General features: G+C 45.4%; 1 protein-coding gene across 1 annotated transcript in view; it reads right to left on the reverse strand.

The window, feature by feature from the left end:
• Rapgef5 (Rap guanine nucleotide exchange factor 5) overlaps positions 1-18,972 on the reverse strand; it is a 225,919-nt gene that overhangs the window by 114,750 nt on the left and 92,197 nt on the right.

Consider the following 18,972-nt stretch of genomic DNA (forward strand, 5'->3'; position numbering starts at 1 on the left):
TCATTCACCCTTTTAATTGTTTTTTTTTTAAGTTGAAACAGCATCTCACTAAGGTATCAACATAAGGTATCAACACTTGATCCTCCCACCCCAAGTTCCCAAGTTGCTAGGATTATAACTCTGCACACACAAGCAGATGTGTGCATGCGTGTGTGTGTGTGTGTGTGTGTGTGTGTATGTGTGTGTATGTGTGTGTATGTGTGTGTGTGTGTGTGTGTGTGCACGTGCATGGTGTTCTGACTGGCAAGATGAGTGTCTCATCACACAGGAAACAACGTTTTACGGGGCTCAGTTGCTGGGTGCGTCTGCTTATGTGTGCATTGTCACCACAAAATTGCAAACTCTGGAGTCTTGTGTCCACTTCTCCCTTGCCTAGACCTCCTTGTCAAGCATATTATGGCTCTTTCCTGACCACCACATAACCTCCCGCAAGATGTCCTGGTTCCAGCCTCTTCTCTACTTAATCCAGCATTAAGTCTCAAATAACTAATAAACACACGAGCCATGCTCTGGCAGGTGGATTCCTTATCCTAGAAGTCTGCTCACTACTGACCAGATTCCTCCTCCTCTCTAGCTTCCTGGGAATCTCTACTCTCACACAGGCACTCAATAAACACAAAACGAATGCAACTCTGATCCAAGCTTGACGACTAGACAGTTTTGTGTCTAGTGTGTGTGTGCTGAGTGTCTACTATGTGCCTGGCATTGGAGTTTTGCTCACAAACAAGACAGATGTTCCCCATGAAGTATAAATATTACCCAGGAAAACAGGTGAAGTGAGGGGCTAGGGAGATGGCTAACTACATAAAGTCTCTGGCCGCCTGAGGGCCAGAGTGAGGTTCCTGCAGTTTGTTTCCTGACTTCAACATGAACACCATGGCCTGTGATGGTTTGAAAGAAAATGTCCCCAAAAACGGAGTGGCACAATTAGGAGTTATGGCCTTGTTGGAGCAAGTGTGTCACTGTGGGGGCGGGCTTTGGGGTCTCTTTTGCTCAAGCTTCCCTCGGTGTGTCTGTCACTCCACTTCCTGTTACCTAAAAGACGTAGGACTCTCGGCTACTCCAGAAACACACATCTGCACACGGTCCACAGCGCTCCCTGTCATGATGATAGAGGACTGAACCTCTGAAACTGTAAGGGGGTCACCGTGGTCAGATGTTTTCTTTGTCAGAGTTGCTGTGGTCATGGTGCCTCTTCACAGCAATAAATACCCTAACTAAGAAGTTGGTACTGGGGACTGGGCTATTGTTGTTGGCTTAAGGCACTGCTTAATGGGCCAAACAAGTAGGAGTGTGGAAGACAGAGGTGCTGACAGTTATTCGAACTGTTGGGGCTCACCTAAGAGGTTTCAGAGGAGAAGAATTTGAGCATGGTGCGCAGAGATCGTTCTTGTGATCTTTTGGTGATCTTTGCCCTTGTCCAAAGAGTCTGTCTGAGGCTAAGTTTTAGATTAATCCAGATGGCAAAGGATATCTCAACTGTGATTATTCCAGCCATGTCCTCCTGGCTTGCATGACCCACCCCCCCTCCCGTGGACCTGCTGCATTTCTCATAGTTGCATGACTTTTCAACTTTTCTCTGTTAAAAGATTGTATTGCTGTCTGAGGCTTTTTGGTTTTTTTTTTATGGTTGTGAAAATACAGCACGACCATGGCAACTCTTATAAAGGAAACCATTTAATTGAGGGGGCTCTCTTACAGATTCAGAGGTTCAGTCAATTATCATAATGGCAAGCCACTGAAGGACTTATATCCTTTGATGCACATGCGTGTAGAAGGCTCGCAGTGAACTTGTAATGGTGGCCACACCCCCCTTGGCTGGGACCTCAGGCAGACAGAAGCAGAAAAGAGGGGAAGCTTGAGGCCTGACTTTCCTTGGCGTGATCTTTCTGGTGGGTCAGTGAATCCGGTAGGAAGGGTAGAGAAACGCTCCCATAGTTCTTTGTATTTCTCTGTGTAAGTGTTCCCTAATAAACACCCATTTATTGTTTATCTTGGGTCTAGCGAAGTCGTTACATACTCGCCCAACCGGTACAGACCACAGTAAATTTAGACTTGAGCCAGAGGACATGGGAAACCACCGGAGAACGTATTTCCATTGGTGCACATGTCCTCACGTTCTGTCGATCTGTTTGCGGGAGATAAAGGTGCCACAGCAGCAAGTAGGAACACAGAGAGGCCAGTCAGGGGACTGTTACAGTGGCCGTCCTGCTGGGGAGGCAGCAGGGAGAGGGACAAATGTGGAGGGTGTGGGCTGTACTCTTAGACAGAAGGAGCTCCGTATTGACAAGGAGGTGCAGGAAAGAGATGATGGAGAGTCAGCGGTCCATGATGACCCTAAGCTGGTCTTAGGCAGAGTCCTGTGGTCTCCATAGCATCCATCCCTCCACCCTCTCCATCAGAAGGAGGGCAACCGCCTACAACAACCCCCCCACCCTCCTAAATGCGCTCATGGACTCACTCACTATGGATTTACAAACATTATAATGTTTTCTGAGCAGTTTTTAACAATACCATTTTTTTGTATCTACATCTACATACGGAAAGATGGAGAAAAGAGACTCTCCCAGTCCAGCATATAAATAAGCTTAGTTAAAAAAAAACCAAAACACGAAATAATCATAAGTCTCAGGGTTCATTTAGCCGATACATACATCTCTAGAGGACAAAACTTATTTGTTCTAGGGGTTCAAGGGTTTATGTTCACCCCCGTGAAATCATGCACATGAAATATGTGGTTGGAACTTTCTTACTGATCCTATAATATATACATCAATGCCAAAGTCTATGTTAGGAGGCAACTTTTCTCTTCACATCTCCTAACAGTGAGGTTTAGTGACAAGAGGAGGAAGAGGTGAGCTGTTGTTTAGACTCTGGATTCAATTTTTCTCTTATCTGATCAAATAAGCGTAGGTTGCGGGGAGAGTTTCTAAGCAAATATTGACTCTGGGGCAATTCCCTCTAGTAGGACACGTACACAGCAATGACACTTCTGGGACCAGGAAGGCTAGATGCCTCACCTTCTGCCAACACAAACTATTCCCTTATCTCTCCACGCACAGAACCTAAAAGCAAGAGGCAGCCTTAAAAAAAAATAACATTCAGCAAAACAAAAAAACGCAAGTGTTAAGACTCTTGCACGTACTTTGAATAGTGAACATTAGAGGCCACAGGAGAACTAACAGTATATGCGAATTACTTAGCGCTAATTCACTTAAGAGTATTTAGTTTAAATGTGTCTATTTGTAAATTAGCCAGGAGGGAGCCCAGAACTCTAGAGCTGACAGCTTCCAGGGCTCTAAGGGCCTGCCTTGATAGCACTTCATTTCTTCCTTTTAACTCTTCTTTTAGAACTTCATGCATAATTACTGGGCTTATATAATTCTCACCCTTCCCTAATCCCCCACAAGTCTCCTCCCATGTACCCCCCTACCCTGGAATCTCTCTCTCTCTCTCTCTCTGTGTCTCTGTCTCTCTCTCTCTCACACCCCTTTATGCGTCCATTTAGTGCAGTTTATTTATGTGTTTATGGCTGACCACTGGGGACTAGATAACATGTCTGGGGATGGGGGAAGGGTCATCCCTAGTGAAAGCCATTTAATTGCCAGCAGCTCTTCAATTTCGGCAGGGGCTTGTGAAAGCCCCCCCCCACCCCATCCACATCAGCGTGCTGACTGGCATTCTCATGATGTGAGGATGTAGAGGAGAGGGGACCCTTCTCCGTTCGTTGTTAGTGGGATTGCAAACTGGTGTAGCCACGATGGAGATCAGTGTGGAAAATTCTGAAAAAAGAGCTGAGAGAGAGAAGCTCTACTATATGACTCGGCTTTCCCCGTGCTGGGCACGTGCCCAAAGGACCCGACAGATGACAGATATACTATTCTACAGACCGACAGATATACTATTCTACAGACCGACAGATATACTATTCTACAGACCGACAGATATACTATTCTACAGACCGACAGATAGATATACTACTCTACAGACCGACAGATATACTATTCTACAGACCGACAGATATACTATTCCACAGACCGACAGATATACTATTCTACAGACCGACAGATATACTATTCTACAGACCGACAGATATACTATTCTACAGACCGACAGATATACTATTCTACAGACCGACAGATAGATATACTACTCTACAGACCGACAGATATACTATTCTACAGACCGACAGATATACTATTCCACAGACCGACAGATATACTATTCTACAGACCGACAGATATACTATTCTACAGACCGACAGATATACTATTCTACAGACCGACAGATATACTATTCTACAGACCGACAGATATACTATTCCACAGACCGACAGATATACTATTCTACAGACCGACAGATATACTATTCTACAGACCGACAGATATACTATTCTACAGACCGACAGATATACTATTCTACAGACCGACAGATATACTATTCTACAGACCGACAGATAGATATACTACTCTACAGACCGACAGATATACTATTCTACAGACCGACAGATATACTATTCTACAGACCGACAGATATACTATTCTACAGACCGACAGATATACTATTCTACAGACCGACAGATATACTATTCTACAGACCGACAGATACACTACTCTACAGACCGACAGATATACTATTCTACAGACCGACAGATACACTACTCTACAGACCGACAGATATACTATTCTACAGACCGACAGATATACTATTCTACAGACCGACAGATATACTATTCTACAGACCGACAGATATACTATTCTACAGACCGACAGATATACTATTCTACAGACCGACAGATATACTATTCTACAGACCGACAGATATACTATTCTACAGACCGACAGATACACTACTCTACAGACCGACAGATATACTATTCTACAGACCGACAGATACACTACTCTACAGACCGACAGATATACTATTCTACAGACCGACAGATATACTATTCTACAGACCGACAGATATACTATTCTACAGACCGACAGATATACTATTCTACAGACCGACAGATATACTATTCTACAGACCGACAGATATACTATTCTACAGATACTTGCTCAGCCTTGCTCACTGCTGCTCTCTTTGAGATATCAGGGAAATGGAAACAACCTAAATGTCCTTCAGCTGATGAGTGGATAATGAAAATGCAATATGTGTGTGTGTATGTGTGTGTGTGTGTTCTATTTAGTTGTACAGAAAAAAACAAACCATGAAATTTGTGAGTGAACAACGAGAACTGCAAAGAACTGCAAAATAGTGAACTAAGGGAGGTAACCCAGGACCAGGAAGATAGTATCCTAGGTACCCAGGAACAAGTCTCTCTCTCTCTCTCTCTCTCTCTCTCTCTCTCTCTCTCTCTCTCTCTCTCTCTCTCTCTCTCTCTCTCTCTCTCCCCTTCAGTTGCTTTTTAACATGCATGAGTATTTTTGTCTGTATATATGTATACACACCACATGCATGTCTGGTGTCTTTGGAGGCGAGAAGAAGGTATCATATACCCTACAACTGGGTACAGACAGCTGTGGGCACCCATGTGGGTGACGTGGACCCAACTCATGTTCTCCTTAAGAGCAGCCAGTGTTTTTAACTACTGATTCATCTCCCCAGTCCCAAAGAACAAGTTTTCTTTCCCCACAACTTACTATGCTGGATATTAGGGAAACTCTCCAAGTGACTCCACCAATATTACCTAAACCAAAATGTAACCGGTAGCCTTTCGTTTTTTTTTTTTTTTAATTTATTCACTTTTTGTTTGAGACGGAGTCTTTCCACAGTCCCCTAGCTGGTCTAACACTTACTACGCAGTTGTGGAATACTACTTTAACTTTGTAAAGGTTGTGTCACATTTGTTTACGCTGCCTTTGTGTAATTACGTATAGATGTATTGCTGTTTTGCCGTGCCTGCCTAAGGTACCTGATTGGTCTAATAAAAAGCCAAAAGATCAGTAGCTAGAACAAGGGAGAAAGAGAGAGAGGTACCTGGGGCATAGAGTAGGACAGACGGACAGAGAGTAGGACAGAGAGACAGAGAATGAAAGAAAGGTAAAAAGCCCTGAGGCAAAATGTAGATGAAGGAAAACAGGTTAATTAAAGTTGTAAGAGCTAGTGGGATGAGCTTAGGACAAGGTCAAGCATTCGTAACTGTCATTAAGTCTCTGTGTCATGATTTGTCAGCCGGCTGACCGGTGGCCCAGGAGAAAGCCTGCTATCCTATGCTGCCCAGGCTGGCCTCCAAATCACAGCAGGTGTCCTGCTGACTCTGCGATGACACGCGGTGCTCTTTTAATGCAATGCTTATCGAATGTGTCCTCAGCAACTTTGTCGGGATGAGATCTAAGCTCACAGGGAGCACTGGGCACACAACAGTAGCCCATTACTGTCAGCACACCGCTTTTGAAAATCGATCAACCCGCTTGCTTGCTTGTTTTCAAAGTACTTACAAGCCAACGGGAAACTTTTCTGCAGACAGAAATTCGGCATTTCAAGTCACTTGGGAATAGCCAGCCAAGAAAACTAAGAAAGATAATTTGTTGATGAGTTTGCAAAGGGTTTAAGATGCCGCAACAGGAGGATCCCTCTCGCACGCAGCCATCTTTCTGAAGCAGTGCCGGCCAAACGCTTGGTGTTCTGTTTTCCTGAGACGCTGCGGCTGCAGCTCCAGTTATCCTCCTGCCTCCCCACTTGCTGAGTGCTGGTTTTACGGGTGACAACACATATTTACTCGTGCTAATCTTGGAACGAACTCCTTTTCAGTTCTTTTCCATCTTCAGTGAAATGGGACAGAAGGTAACAGAAAAAAAACAAAGTTTTGTTTTGAAAAAATTAGCTGAGATCAAAATGTATTTATTAGGACTGGTCCTTTTCCCTGGTGGCAGCGTGATGTGTGTAGATGGAGATGGGGTCCGTGATGTGTCCTACGGGCTGTGGACATCAAAAAAGGCAGGAAAACCCTGCGGAGTTTTCAGCCGCAGGAGGCGGGACCCAGCTCCTCTTTATGTCAATAATCATCTGTTGTTTTGTACCATCCTGCAGAGGGCTCATAATATTTTTTTAGGGAGCCCCTCCACAACACACCCTGCTCGCTCAGCCAGGAGCTGTTGTGTGCAGCTGCGGGTTAGCCAGCTGTAGCAACATGGGCACGTGTTGCCCACTGACAACCGCTTCCAAGTGCTCCAATCCCTTCTTACCCCTGAAGATAAGGAAAAGCAGCTGCAAACCTTTACTGCGTCGGTAACAATGTTTTATTTCAGTGTTGAGACTTGAAAACTGTCGGGGAGGGGGTCAGTATTCGCAGCCTAGTGCCTGCACCTGGCCTTGTCTTTGAGGCTGGATTCACCTTCCACACAGTTCAGTGCTGACCAGGGAGGGATCACACACACACGCACACACACACACGCACGCACGCACGCACGCACAGAGGTCTAACCAAGCTTTCTCTCTGCCCTGTTCTGTTAGCTCGTCAGCTGGTGGTGGTACTATTCATTTCAAATGCTCCGTTCCTCCTGCAAGCTTGCCCTGGACTCTCCTCGTTCTTTGCCTCTTCCCTCGATGATTCTATCTGCTCCTACGGTTTCAGCTTTCACCACCATGCGGGCTTCTCACCCATCTGGGTGTCTATCCCTGCCTTCCCCTGTGAGGCCCAGCCAGACCCGCACAGCCGAAATCACACACTGGGTCCTTGCGTCTTATACAACATGGGGTCAGCTATGGGAAAGCTCCTGTGGCGGGTGGGGGGGCAGTCCTCTGTCCTCAGCAGTGGTCTACTTGATTAAGCGTGAGGGGGCTAAGGTCTTGGTCACATGCCCCGCCTTTGCACTGCCCTCGGCAGCTTCTCAGACCTCAGTATGATGCTCTTGGCGGGGTCTGAGGGGCGTGGAACCTTTACGAGGTGGGGATGGCTGGCTGGGTGGTATTAAGGCTATCCTTGGCATTCCTTGGAAGGGCATAGTGGGTCTCCGGTTTCCTCCTCTCCCCCGTAGATAATGGCCAGAGGTGAATAATCTTGCTGTTTCACGTACGTCCATCACAAGCAGCTTCCTCCCTACAAGCCCAAAGCAATGGGACTGAAACTTCAAAACCTGTAGACTCAAATAAGTCCTTTCCCTTTCTAAGTTAATTTCAGTGACGGAAAGCCGACCGGTGATGGGGGATGTCCTTCTGTATATATGTTTCCCTTACTGGTTGATGAAAAAAAAACACTGCTCGGCCAATAGCCAGGCAGGAAGATAGGTGGGACTAGGAGATGAGGAGAATTCTGGAGAGGCAGGCAGAGAGAGACAGACTGCGGAGAGACGCCATGTGGTGGAGGAAGGAGGAATAGGTTCAGACCCTTCTCCGGTAAGCCGAGACCACGTGGAAATACTTAGATTAATAGAAATGGGTTAGTAATCGAGACTAGCCAGTAAGACGCCCTAGACATCGGCCAGCAGTTTTATAATTAATATAGCATCGCATGCTTATTGGGGGCTCAAGGGTGGTGGGAGCAGGCGGGACAAGGGAAGCCCCAGGAACAACAGGCTGGCACACGCCCCAGGGATGCAGAGGTCATTTAACAGCATGTGAAGGAGTACAGCCGAAGTCAGATCCAGCCCTTGTAACAGGCACGCGCCACGGTCGAGCTCTTACTGCTCCTAGTGCATGGTGACCTCTCACCGTGGGGTGCTTCCACTGAACCTTGCCACACCCCTCTGTGAATTGCCTTGAAAAGCCGCACGGAGGTGTCTGGCCCCGGGTGACAGGCTAATGACACCATGCCACCTTGTATGCCAACACACTGAGTATCTACTTGGCATCTACTTACTGGGCCGGCGGGAAACTTGAGTCTCCTTTAAAAAAATAAAAATAAAAGGATGAATGTCATCTCTTGGGATTTATCAGTTTCCCCCTTTTTTGGTGAATTACTTAACTTGGTAGTTTTTCCGAGACTTTAAAAACAGTAAGACGAGAAACTACACACTCGCATGTATTTCCTCATACTCCTAATACCTTTTCACGGCATGTCTGTTCTGATATGACTGCTAAGAGTTACATTACGTGCATTGACAAAGTCATGAGCAAATCATGGGATGCCCCCTGTGTGGTCTGGTTTCATAATGACCACTAAGGGGCTGGAGAGATGGCTCAGAGAGGTTGAGAGCACCGACTGCTCTTCCAGAGGTCCTGAGTTCAATTCCCGGCAGCCACAGGGTGGCTCACAGCCATCTGTGATGAGATCTGGTGGGCTCTTCTGGCAGTGCGGGCAGAACACTGTGTATATAATAAATAAATAACAACAGCTAATCACCCCCCCTCCCCGCATCCATGCTAACAAGTTGCAAGCTGACGGAGGCCCCTCATGGATTCTTGATATCCCCATGAGGTTCTAGGCCAGGTGAAGGCCTGGCCCTCTCCCCCTTCAGTCTGTTTCCAGGCACTCTTAAGATTACCCTCACCTAACAGATGGAAACCCTGAAGCCCCAGTGAGGGTAGATAGTTCTAGAATGGCACAGGAAACCAGTGAAGGTCTTGGCGTAAAGCACTCAGGTCTCACTGCATCAAAACATTCTAAAAACTTAATTGTTGAAAGTGAGCAAGAAGGAGACTGAAAATAGTGCTCTAAACAAGAGTGGGCCTGAATAATCTGCTAAGAGTTTAGGCTCTAAAAAACAGAGCCATAATGACATAATATTTTTTCTCTAAGTGTCCCTACCCAGCTCCCTTCCTATAACCCTCCTGCTGCCTCTCGAACCAGAGATTCAGACAGACCAGATAAACGTTTGCTGCATGGCTAGGCAGTAAGCGTGCTGAGCTTAAGGAGCCTAGCGGCTTCCCTGGAGTTGGTAGCATATCCAGCATGAATTCCACACTGCGCGCTTGACTGGCGGAGGCCCCTGCTCCAAGGACAACCTTCTTGCTGTTTTGTGCCCCTGGTTCTAAAGTAGAAAGGCTTCTACTCCAAATCGCAGGTCTTTGCCTCTCAGGCAAGACTCCCCAAATTTCCTTCTCTTTCGCTTCCTCGGAAGCGTCAACGGCGTTTACTTTTTAAGTAAGAATTAATAAGCTCAGCTAACGGAAAAGTTATTCAACAAGAAGAAAAGTGGTAATGTCACTAGAACAAAGAGTATTTCATGTCAGGCCCCTTAAAGAGGGCATAAATATTTACCCCCATTGGCCAGGGCAACAAAGAGGCTAATCTGTACCCAATCCATGCAAGTAACCTATTTTCTTGCTATGCTTACCAGAAATGTATTGGGGGGGGGGGGAATAAAGGTTTGATTTTAATGCGAAGAAGACTTGAGCTTCATTCAAGTTTTACAAAAAGAACAAAAATCAAGCAACCCTTGGTTACAAACTCCACACCCCCCTTATATTCTTCATGAGAGACAGAACACTTCAGGCTTTTTGAAGTGCCATTCGAGGGTGTGTTCTGGCTAGGGGACAGATGGAGGCCAATCTGCTATAATCCCACGGAAGAGACGACCGGACATGATTCTGAGACCCTGTCAAGTGCCCACTCGCTTTAAAAGATCCTAAAGCACCCTATTACTCTATATAATTTCCCCCCCGGGAATTAAATTCCAAAAAGACTTATCTAAGCTAGTAAAGGAGAGATGATTTCCAGGCCTAGCTACGCCGGCACACAAGACAACGCACTTTTTAACGCCATGTCCTTTACCCGACCAACAAGCCCAAGGGCGTGTGCTATGAGTTCCATCTCACCGACTAAGAAATGAGCCTTGGGAGGCCACTAAGTCATTACTGCCTGGCTTAACCGGGCCCGAGCTGGAGCTCCTTGGTTTGTTTTGCCATGGCTGTGCAATCGTGCCTTTACGACAGTGAGCTTGAGACAAAGCAGGTCATATTTACATGGAGTACCCATATTAACTAAGGGTTTATATAGTACATAATCCACGTTAGCATGCATTAATTGTACAAACGACGATCTTTGTACTTTTACACACTTTACATAATATATAGTATTCACTTCCTCCTTACCCTTTCTTATCCCTCCTCCCCCTCCCTCTGGTCCCTGACTTAAATAGTCTCCCTTTTGTTCTCATGTCTAGGTTCCACAAATGAGGATGACATGTCATCCCTGCCCTTCTCAACACGGTCGGTTCATGCATTTTCTTTTTTGTCTGTTAGTAGTTTTACTATTTCAGGTTTTTCAGACATGCATGTGACATATTTCCACTAAATCTACACCCTCATTGCCTCCCCTTCAATTCCTCCCTTATCCCCACAACCTCTTTCCCTCCCAACTTTAATGTGCTCTTCTTAAAAAAAAAACCCACTGAATCCATTTAGAGCTGCCTGTAGGTACCTGGGTGTAGGGCCGTCTACTAAGACATGGCCAGCCTATCAGGGAATGCATCAGTGAAGTAAAGAGAGTCTCCCAGCAGCCGTCAGTTGCCAAGAGCTCCTCGGCAATGGGTGGGACCTCATGAGCCCCTTCCACTACGCATGCTAGGATTTTCATTGATCTTGTGCTGGCTGTGTGCATACAGTCATAGCGGCATCTTGCTTCATCAGCGGACTTGGGGTGGTGGCCGCATCTTAGGGTGTGGCCCCTTACAAGAAAGAGGAGGGGCTGGCTCGAGCTCTCTTGGTTTGTGGTCGGAGCACCGAGAAGGGCAGAGACTGCATCTTTAGGAGCAGGAAGATCACCCATGGCGATTATTTACCACCGTTGTGTGAGTGCTCCCCAAATAAATGCGTGTAAATCCTTTATCAGGGTATTCATGGACACCTTTAAGCCCGCCTTCATACAGTCAAGGACACGGAATCCATTTGTTCAACAGCCAGCAAATCCCATTTCCCTGCAGACTCCACTGACTGCCTCTTCCACGATGACCCCAGATCCTCGAGGGTAGGGGCATGCTATGGAGACACCATTTAGAGCTAAGCATTCCAGTCTATTGTTTTCTGTATTCCAAGCAGTTATGAATCTCTGTATTAGCCACCATCCGCCGCAAAGAAAACCATCTCTGATGAGGGCTGACGGAAGCACTAACCTATAGGTATAAAGATAAGAGCTTAGGGGCCGGTTATTGTATTACTATGTCTATTTAGCAGAATAATAATGCTGCCCTATTATTCAGCCATGAGCTTTGGACCACGTAATGGTGGTAGCAGGCCTGAGTTCAGTCTTGCAGAGTGGGATTTAAATCCGGTCAGAAAGCGGCTGGTTATTCCCATAACAGTCATGCTATTTTCCTACCAGTAGGCATAATGTGACTTTGTTCTTGACGGCTAAAGAACACTGTGTGTGTGTGTGTGTGTGTGTGTGTGTGTGTGTGTGTGTGTGTGTTTTCTTACATTTCTTTATTCATCTGTCACTGAGCATTAACCTAGTTACATAATCTGGCTACTATAAATAATACAGGGATAAACACATGTGTACAGGTACCAGCTTACTAAGCTGCCTCAGATGCCCTATGGTATATACTGATATGGATTAGATGAATAGATGATAGAGTTTTTACATTTTTAGTTCTTTTTTTTTCTTGTAGGAACTCCTATGCTGATTTCCATCCTAGCAATATTCATCTTCTGCCAGTACCATACACAGATCCCCTTCTCTACTCCCACCCCTACCCACAGCACACTCTTCATTCTTGCTAGCAATTGCTGAATTTTCTAGGTGATCCTATGTTTTTGATGGTGGGTTGCGTTTCTGTAATGGGTAAAGGTGCGGAACATCTTTCGTGTATTTACCGGCCATTTCTGTCTCGTTTGAGAACTGTCTGTTCAGTTCGTCTGTTGATGGGTCGCTTGTTCTCTTGGTGGTTGATATTCTTGGTTCTTTATGATACTCGCTTGTTCTCTTGGTGGTTGATATTCTTGGTTCTTTATGATACTCTGGGTATTACTTCTCTATCAGATGGATAACTGGCAAAGACCATTTCCTCTTCTGTAGGCTGTCTCTTCACTGGTAACTGCTTCCTTTGCAGTCTATAAGTTCTCCTTCATTGCCTGTCATCTCACCTGTGAACTCCTGCTACCATCGTCTGTGCTATTGGAATTCCTTTTGGAAACTCCACTGTGGAAGAGGGAGTGGAGAAATTCTAAGAGCCAGAGGACAAGGATGGGATGTTTGCCGCAAACCAGTGCCTTCTACTTGTGACAGGGAAGTTGGATAAACGATACTGTTTCCTAAACAGAGGGATTCTGGAGCCGGGCATTGGCGGTCCCAGCCCTTGGGAGGCAGAGGCAGTCGGATCTCTGTTGAGTTCGAGGCCAGCCTGGTCTAGGGAGCGAGTGCCAGGCTAGGCCTCCAAAGCTACACAGAGAAACCCTGTCTTGAAAAACTAAAAAAGAAAAAAAGGAAAAAGAAAAAAGGATTCTGAAATTATAAAACTTGACCCCTAAAAGAGCTATATACGATTAATGGTTGCCCAGAGAAGAAAAAAATCAAGAATTCTCTAATGACAAGTCCTATGGTAAGCCAGCCAATTCCAAGGGGTCAGGGCTCAGCATCATCAAATGATCTCAACCGGTTGTTTATATACATACACACATATGTGCATACATACATGTGTGTGTGAGCACATACATAAGACTTAATGAAAGAAAACGAAGCTATGAATTTGAGGAGTGAGAAGAACATGGGAGGAAAAGAGGGAAGAGACAGACGGAGAAAACGGTATAAACGTTGTGCTTAAACATAAGATGATTCCTGAAAATGAATGAAAACTAAAAACAGCTTTCCACGCACGCCAGTAAGAATCAGCTCCAGTACAAGCTTTCCTGACCAGTTTCCACTTAGAAACTTTGGTCAGAACACGTACTTACTCCTTGCTGGCCCCAGGCAAAGGCTGGAGACAACGCTCATTTATAAAACTTTCATTGTCGACATCACGAAAGACCTAACATTCTGCTGTCATTCCCACATGAAAAAGATCTCTGCTCAACTAGAGAAAAGACTGAAAAGCCAGGAAAATCTTCCAATAAACCAGTTAGGAGTCACAGCTTAAAGCACGGTTTTGATTCTCTAGACCGCTGGTTGGTAAGACCAACAACAAATGCCCTTGATCAAACAAACAAGCTCACTTCCTGAGACTGTAGATTCAGCTCTCAAATATGTACATCAAGGTCTGGAAGCTGGGATCACCTAGGGCTACACACAGCTGGTTAAAACTCAGGTGCCAGGGCCTCTCCCTATATTTAAATGATATAGCCCAGGGGCAGGACCCAGGTGCCAGCACAGCTAAGTGATGACTGTTATGCAAACTGAAAGTCACAGCCACATTTCAGAGAGAGAGAGAAATGTTCCAGTCAGTCAAGGAGGAAGCTGGAAGCATCTGCTCGGAGAGAGACACAGATTTATCTTATCGAGTATCTATCCATCTGTTTCCACATCCGAACCAAAAAACAAAACTACAAGTCAAAAGCTACACTTGAATCATGCGTGTCTTGCCAAGGAAAGGGGGTGGGGGGTGAGGCAGGGTGAACTTGTCACCAGTCCCCTCCCAGCTCATAAGACACGGCCAGAGCATAGAGTTCTCAGAGCCTGTGGAGAAATGCAAGCCTCTGAAAGGATGTTTGTGTATCCTCCTAGGAAGAAAAGGACTGCTTTAGAAGCCTCGAACGTTCAGTGTTTGTGTGTTTATGCAAATGTTGGGGGAGTTAATGCATGAAGCAAGGTTCAGCCGGGGTGCAGCGTGTTCCAGGCTGCTGACTTGGGGAGCAATGCTCATTGCCATCACGCACTATGTGTATCAGCTCAGCGCCACTGAGAACAGCTCCATTTTCGCGGCTACTTATACAATTAGACTTTTAGCGTGATGGATGATGGACAATCGCTGGGTCATACGGCCAAGACAAAGATTTCCCACGTGTGCCCTGGGGGTGCAGGGGGACAGGGCCCTCAGATTTTCAACGATGAAAAAATGTCAATGAAATATAAAAAAAAAAGGTCGGGGGAGGATATAATAGTATCTGCATTTAATATTCCCGTATTCGTATGGAGTCGACCACAACGCACATATTAGGAGACATGAATTGACTGGTAGTTGGTGGCTAACATGGTACTGTAGTCAGCTCTTCCTTTTATTAAAAAGGACGCTGGACATGCCCTTCCCCTCTGATGGGATTGATGACTACCTTGAATGCCATCGTGGAGCCTTCATCTAGTGATTGATGGAGGCAGAAGCAGAGATTCATGGCTGAGCACTGAGCCGAACTCCTGGGGTCCGGTTGTGGAGAGGAAGGAGTGATGAGCAAAGGGGTCAAGAACATGCCAGGGAAACCCACAGAAACCGCTGACCTGAGTAAGTAGAAGCTCACGGATCTCAGATTGACAGCTGGGGAATCAGAATAGGACCAAGTTAGAGTCCTGAGCATGGGTGTCAGTTGGGAGGCCTGGGCAGTCTATGGGGCCTCTGGCAGTGCGACCAATATTTATCCCTAGTGCATGAATGGGCATAGGGAGCCCATTCCCTATGGAGGGATACTCTCATAGACTAGACACACGGTGACAGACTTTGATGATCCCCCATGGGAGGCCTCACCCACTCTGAGGAGTGGATGGGGGGTTGGTGGGGGGAATGGGAGGATGGGAAGGAGAGGGAACTGGGATTGGTATGTAAAATAAGATTGTTTTTAATGTAAATAACAATTAATTTTAAAAAAGGATACTGGACAACTTAACATGAGAAGGTAACACAGTCAGTGTGGCAGTCAGATTTCCTGACAACACTCCCACATAGCCCATGAGACTTGGGTAGGTTATGTGTTTTACTAGACTACAGAATTACATGACTCTAGAGAAACTGCGCATGGCAGGAATTCTTCTTAAAGGAATACTCCGGTACCTGAGAGAGATGATGTTAGCCACAGCACAGCTTTCCTTTTTAATTATGTGATCATTTTCTTCTATACCGTTCCTGAAAGATTTTCGTGTTTAATATTTTAAACCTGCTGCAGACTGCTTTTCCTCAAGACCTTAGGGGCACATGCCAAGCTGTCGTCACAATGTTATAAATTCTAACAGTGGATTACAGACGATCTCCATCTCTACCCTGGCCCATGGTGCACCAACGATGTTATTTAGATGTCTGGAATTAAGTCAGATACAGGGTTTTAAATGGATGCACTTCCTCTTCGGGGCACCTGGATATTAGCATAACAACCTCTGCCCCCCCCGCCTCCCAGTGCTGGGTGCCATATATCTTGTGTTCATGGGGAAGCAGCTCCCACTCCCCAGAGGACCAAGAACAAAGGGGCTGGCAGGATCCAGAGGAGAAGCTGCCCAGTCAACAGTGTATTAAAGACACCCATTAGCTGTTTCAATCAGCTAATTAGCTCAACAAATGCAAAACTAAATCATTAAACAAAGTGGCCTTGATTGCATTGCTGGCTTCTGATTTGGTATCACTAACCCAGCGGGGTTATTCAACAAAAACCAAAAGGCTGTCCACACTGGGGAACGAGAAAGGGATGGGATTTAATTTTTTTTTAAATGAAAGTTGGGATTTGCTAGGGAGTTTCACTGACAACAACAATGGGGGAAAAACACACAAAAAAAAAACCGAAACAAACAAAAAAAGTACCAGGAGACATCTGTGTTTACGCTTTGAAATTTAAATCAATTTAAACATAGAATTGCTCTCCCTTTTTGTCATTATGTGAAAGAAATAAAAAGGGGAGTTTTAGCTCTCTAGTGTGCAAATGGTTATTAACTTTTGTTTGACCTTGGGTGTAGAACTAATAATGGATTTATGCACAGGGCACTCTCATTACACTCTTCTTGGTGCATTACACAAAACATGCTCCCAGGAGCCGAGACAGCAGGAGCCAAGTCTCAGGTTTTAGCTGGAAAACTTGATTCTCCCTTGACTGCCTCTGCCCAGCTTTGCAGCCCCCTCTCTGCTCTCATCCCAAGAAACTGTTTCTCAGGTTTGACTATGTGTACAAAACACACGCGGTTACAATGTTGTCCTGGACCAAAGCAGAAAAGAACTCCACGGGTCACCACGGTCTGGGAAGAGGGGTCACTGGTGTCCGGCTCTCTTCCAGTATCCAATTGTCTACAAGAGCAACAAGCTAACATTTCAAGTAATTTAATTACCTGCATCTGATGGGCGCTGTAGGCGTTATACATCATCACTGAGGTGCTCTGTAGTACTGGGCTTGTTTGGTTTGCTTGCTTGGTCTTTTGTTTTTGTTTTTTTGTTTTGTTTTGTTTTTTGTTTTTAAGGCAGGCTTCTAAAAACCCACCATCTGGAGTACATACTACTATGATTATTTATTAGCATCCTTGGCGAATCATTTTCACTTACTATCTCAGTGGAAATGACCACACTGAAAGATGTAAAAGAAAAGCATCTTGTTTTGCTTTGCAATTTACTTAATTCTTAACAATCCTCAGAGCTGAAGGAGTCCGACTTCCAACGCTCAATACCTGCCCGTCTCCAGCTAGTCTAAAGAGATCAGTGCAAAGGGAGGGCTGTTTTCTTTTGTAGTATGCCACTGGATGGTTATTTATCATTTCAACTTAATAGCTCTAATTACAAAAGACAGTGTCATGGGATATTTTTTAAAAGGCAATTTTCTTCTCATCCCAGTGGGAGACTTAAAAAGAAAATGTACAAAGTGTCAGCTGCGTGAATTTCCAATTATTGCTGGGCTTCATGGGTGGTGCTTTTGTTTCCTTCCTTTATGAGCCTTACGTTTTCCAGAATCCTTCAACTTTACACTGCCTCAAGAGTCACTGCATCAAGCCCCTTCATGACACTGAGAAGGAAAGGCAAACTTTCAGACACTGAGCTGTCCGCTTTCCCGGTGCCTGGTGAATATGAGAATGAACACACTACAAACCCGCCAGGGACAGAAGAACCATGTCTGGAAATACGTTAGAAGAAGGAATTAGACACCGGGGAAGGAACGCTTACAAGTATCCACAATCAGCATGGCGTTAGGCAAAATTCTTCTATGGGGAGCATCTCAAGGTCATTCACCAATCAAGAAGACAAGAATGTCGCATTAACTATTGTAGGACCAAACACATACCACGATAAGATCCTCCTGGTTCACAAAGACCACCTCCTTGAAACACAAACATGCTCAGTGGTTCAGTGGTGTTACAAGGCCATTAGGAAAGGTCAGTCCACCCACAGGACACACTGATGGGCTCTGGTAAGCACAACATTTATAACGGAGAGGGAAGGGGAGGGGAGAGGAGGGGAAGGAAGGGGAGGGAGTGGAGAGGCGTGTAGAAAATTCAACTCTGAGAGGACAGAGATGTGTCTGGGAAGAGCTGTGGTAGTGGTAGTCTTGGGAAGATTGAAGTGGTTGAAATATCACTTTAAAAAAAAGCATAATATTTTGAATACTTAAGATAGTGTCAACAGACTTCATATACTGGGAACAGGATGCAAAGAAGGAAAAATTAAGAAAAGGAACCCCTCACTCTGGAGTCCGGCTGAAGCCACTCCTCAGCAGCAGGACTAAAAACTGCTTTCTCCTTTCTTAGCTGCAAAATACAAGGGATCCCATTAACAAGGAGAGCGTGTTCTAAATGTCCCATCCAACTGGTGGCTGCGGGTTTTATCTCAGCAGACTGCAATCGCATTCAAGGCATTTCAGTATCTCAGCCATCAAATAGACAAGGCCAGGCCCCCCAAAAAACTGAGCAACGAAATTCCAGAAAGCTTCCAAAATCCTGCACAGTCACCAGTGGGATGCTTGAGACGTTGGTCCTCTGCAAGAGGCCACACCATACTCTCGGACGTGATCTTATTCTTTCCATGAGCACCTTTGTTTTTAAGACATCTTTAAGAAAATCTCAATTGTTGCTGGAGTTTCAAGTCCTGCCATCCTTCTCAGCCCCAAATAAGCACACAGAGGCTATATTGATTATCAAACTGTTGGCCAATGTCTAGGGCTTCTTACTGGCTGGCACTCTCTTTATTATCAACCCATTAATCTATGTATCTCCACTTAGTCTTATCTTACCAGAGAAGGGTCCAGACCTGTTACTCCATGGTG

Source organism: Mesocricetus auratus, unplaced genomic scaffold (genome assembly GCF_017639785.1).
Source record: "Mesocricetus auratus isolate SY011 unplaced genomic scaffold, BCM_Maur_2.0 Super-Scaffold_15014, whole genome shotgun sequence".
Taxonomy (NCBI): domain Eukaryota; kingdom Metazoa; phylum Chordata; class Mammalia; order Rodentia; family Cricetidae; genus Mesocricetus; species Mesocricetus auratus.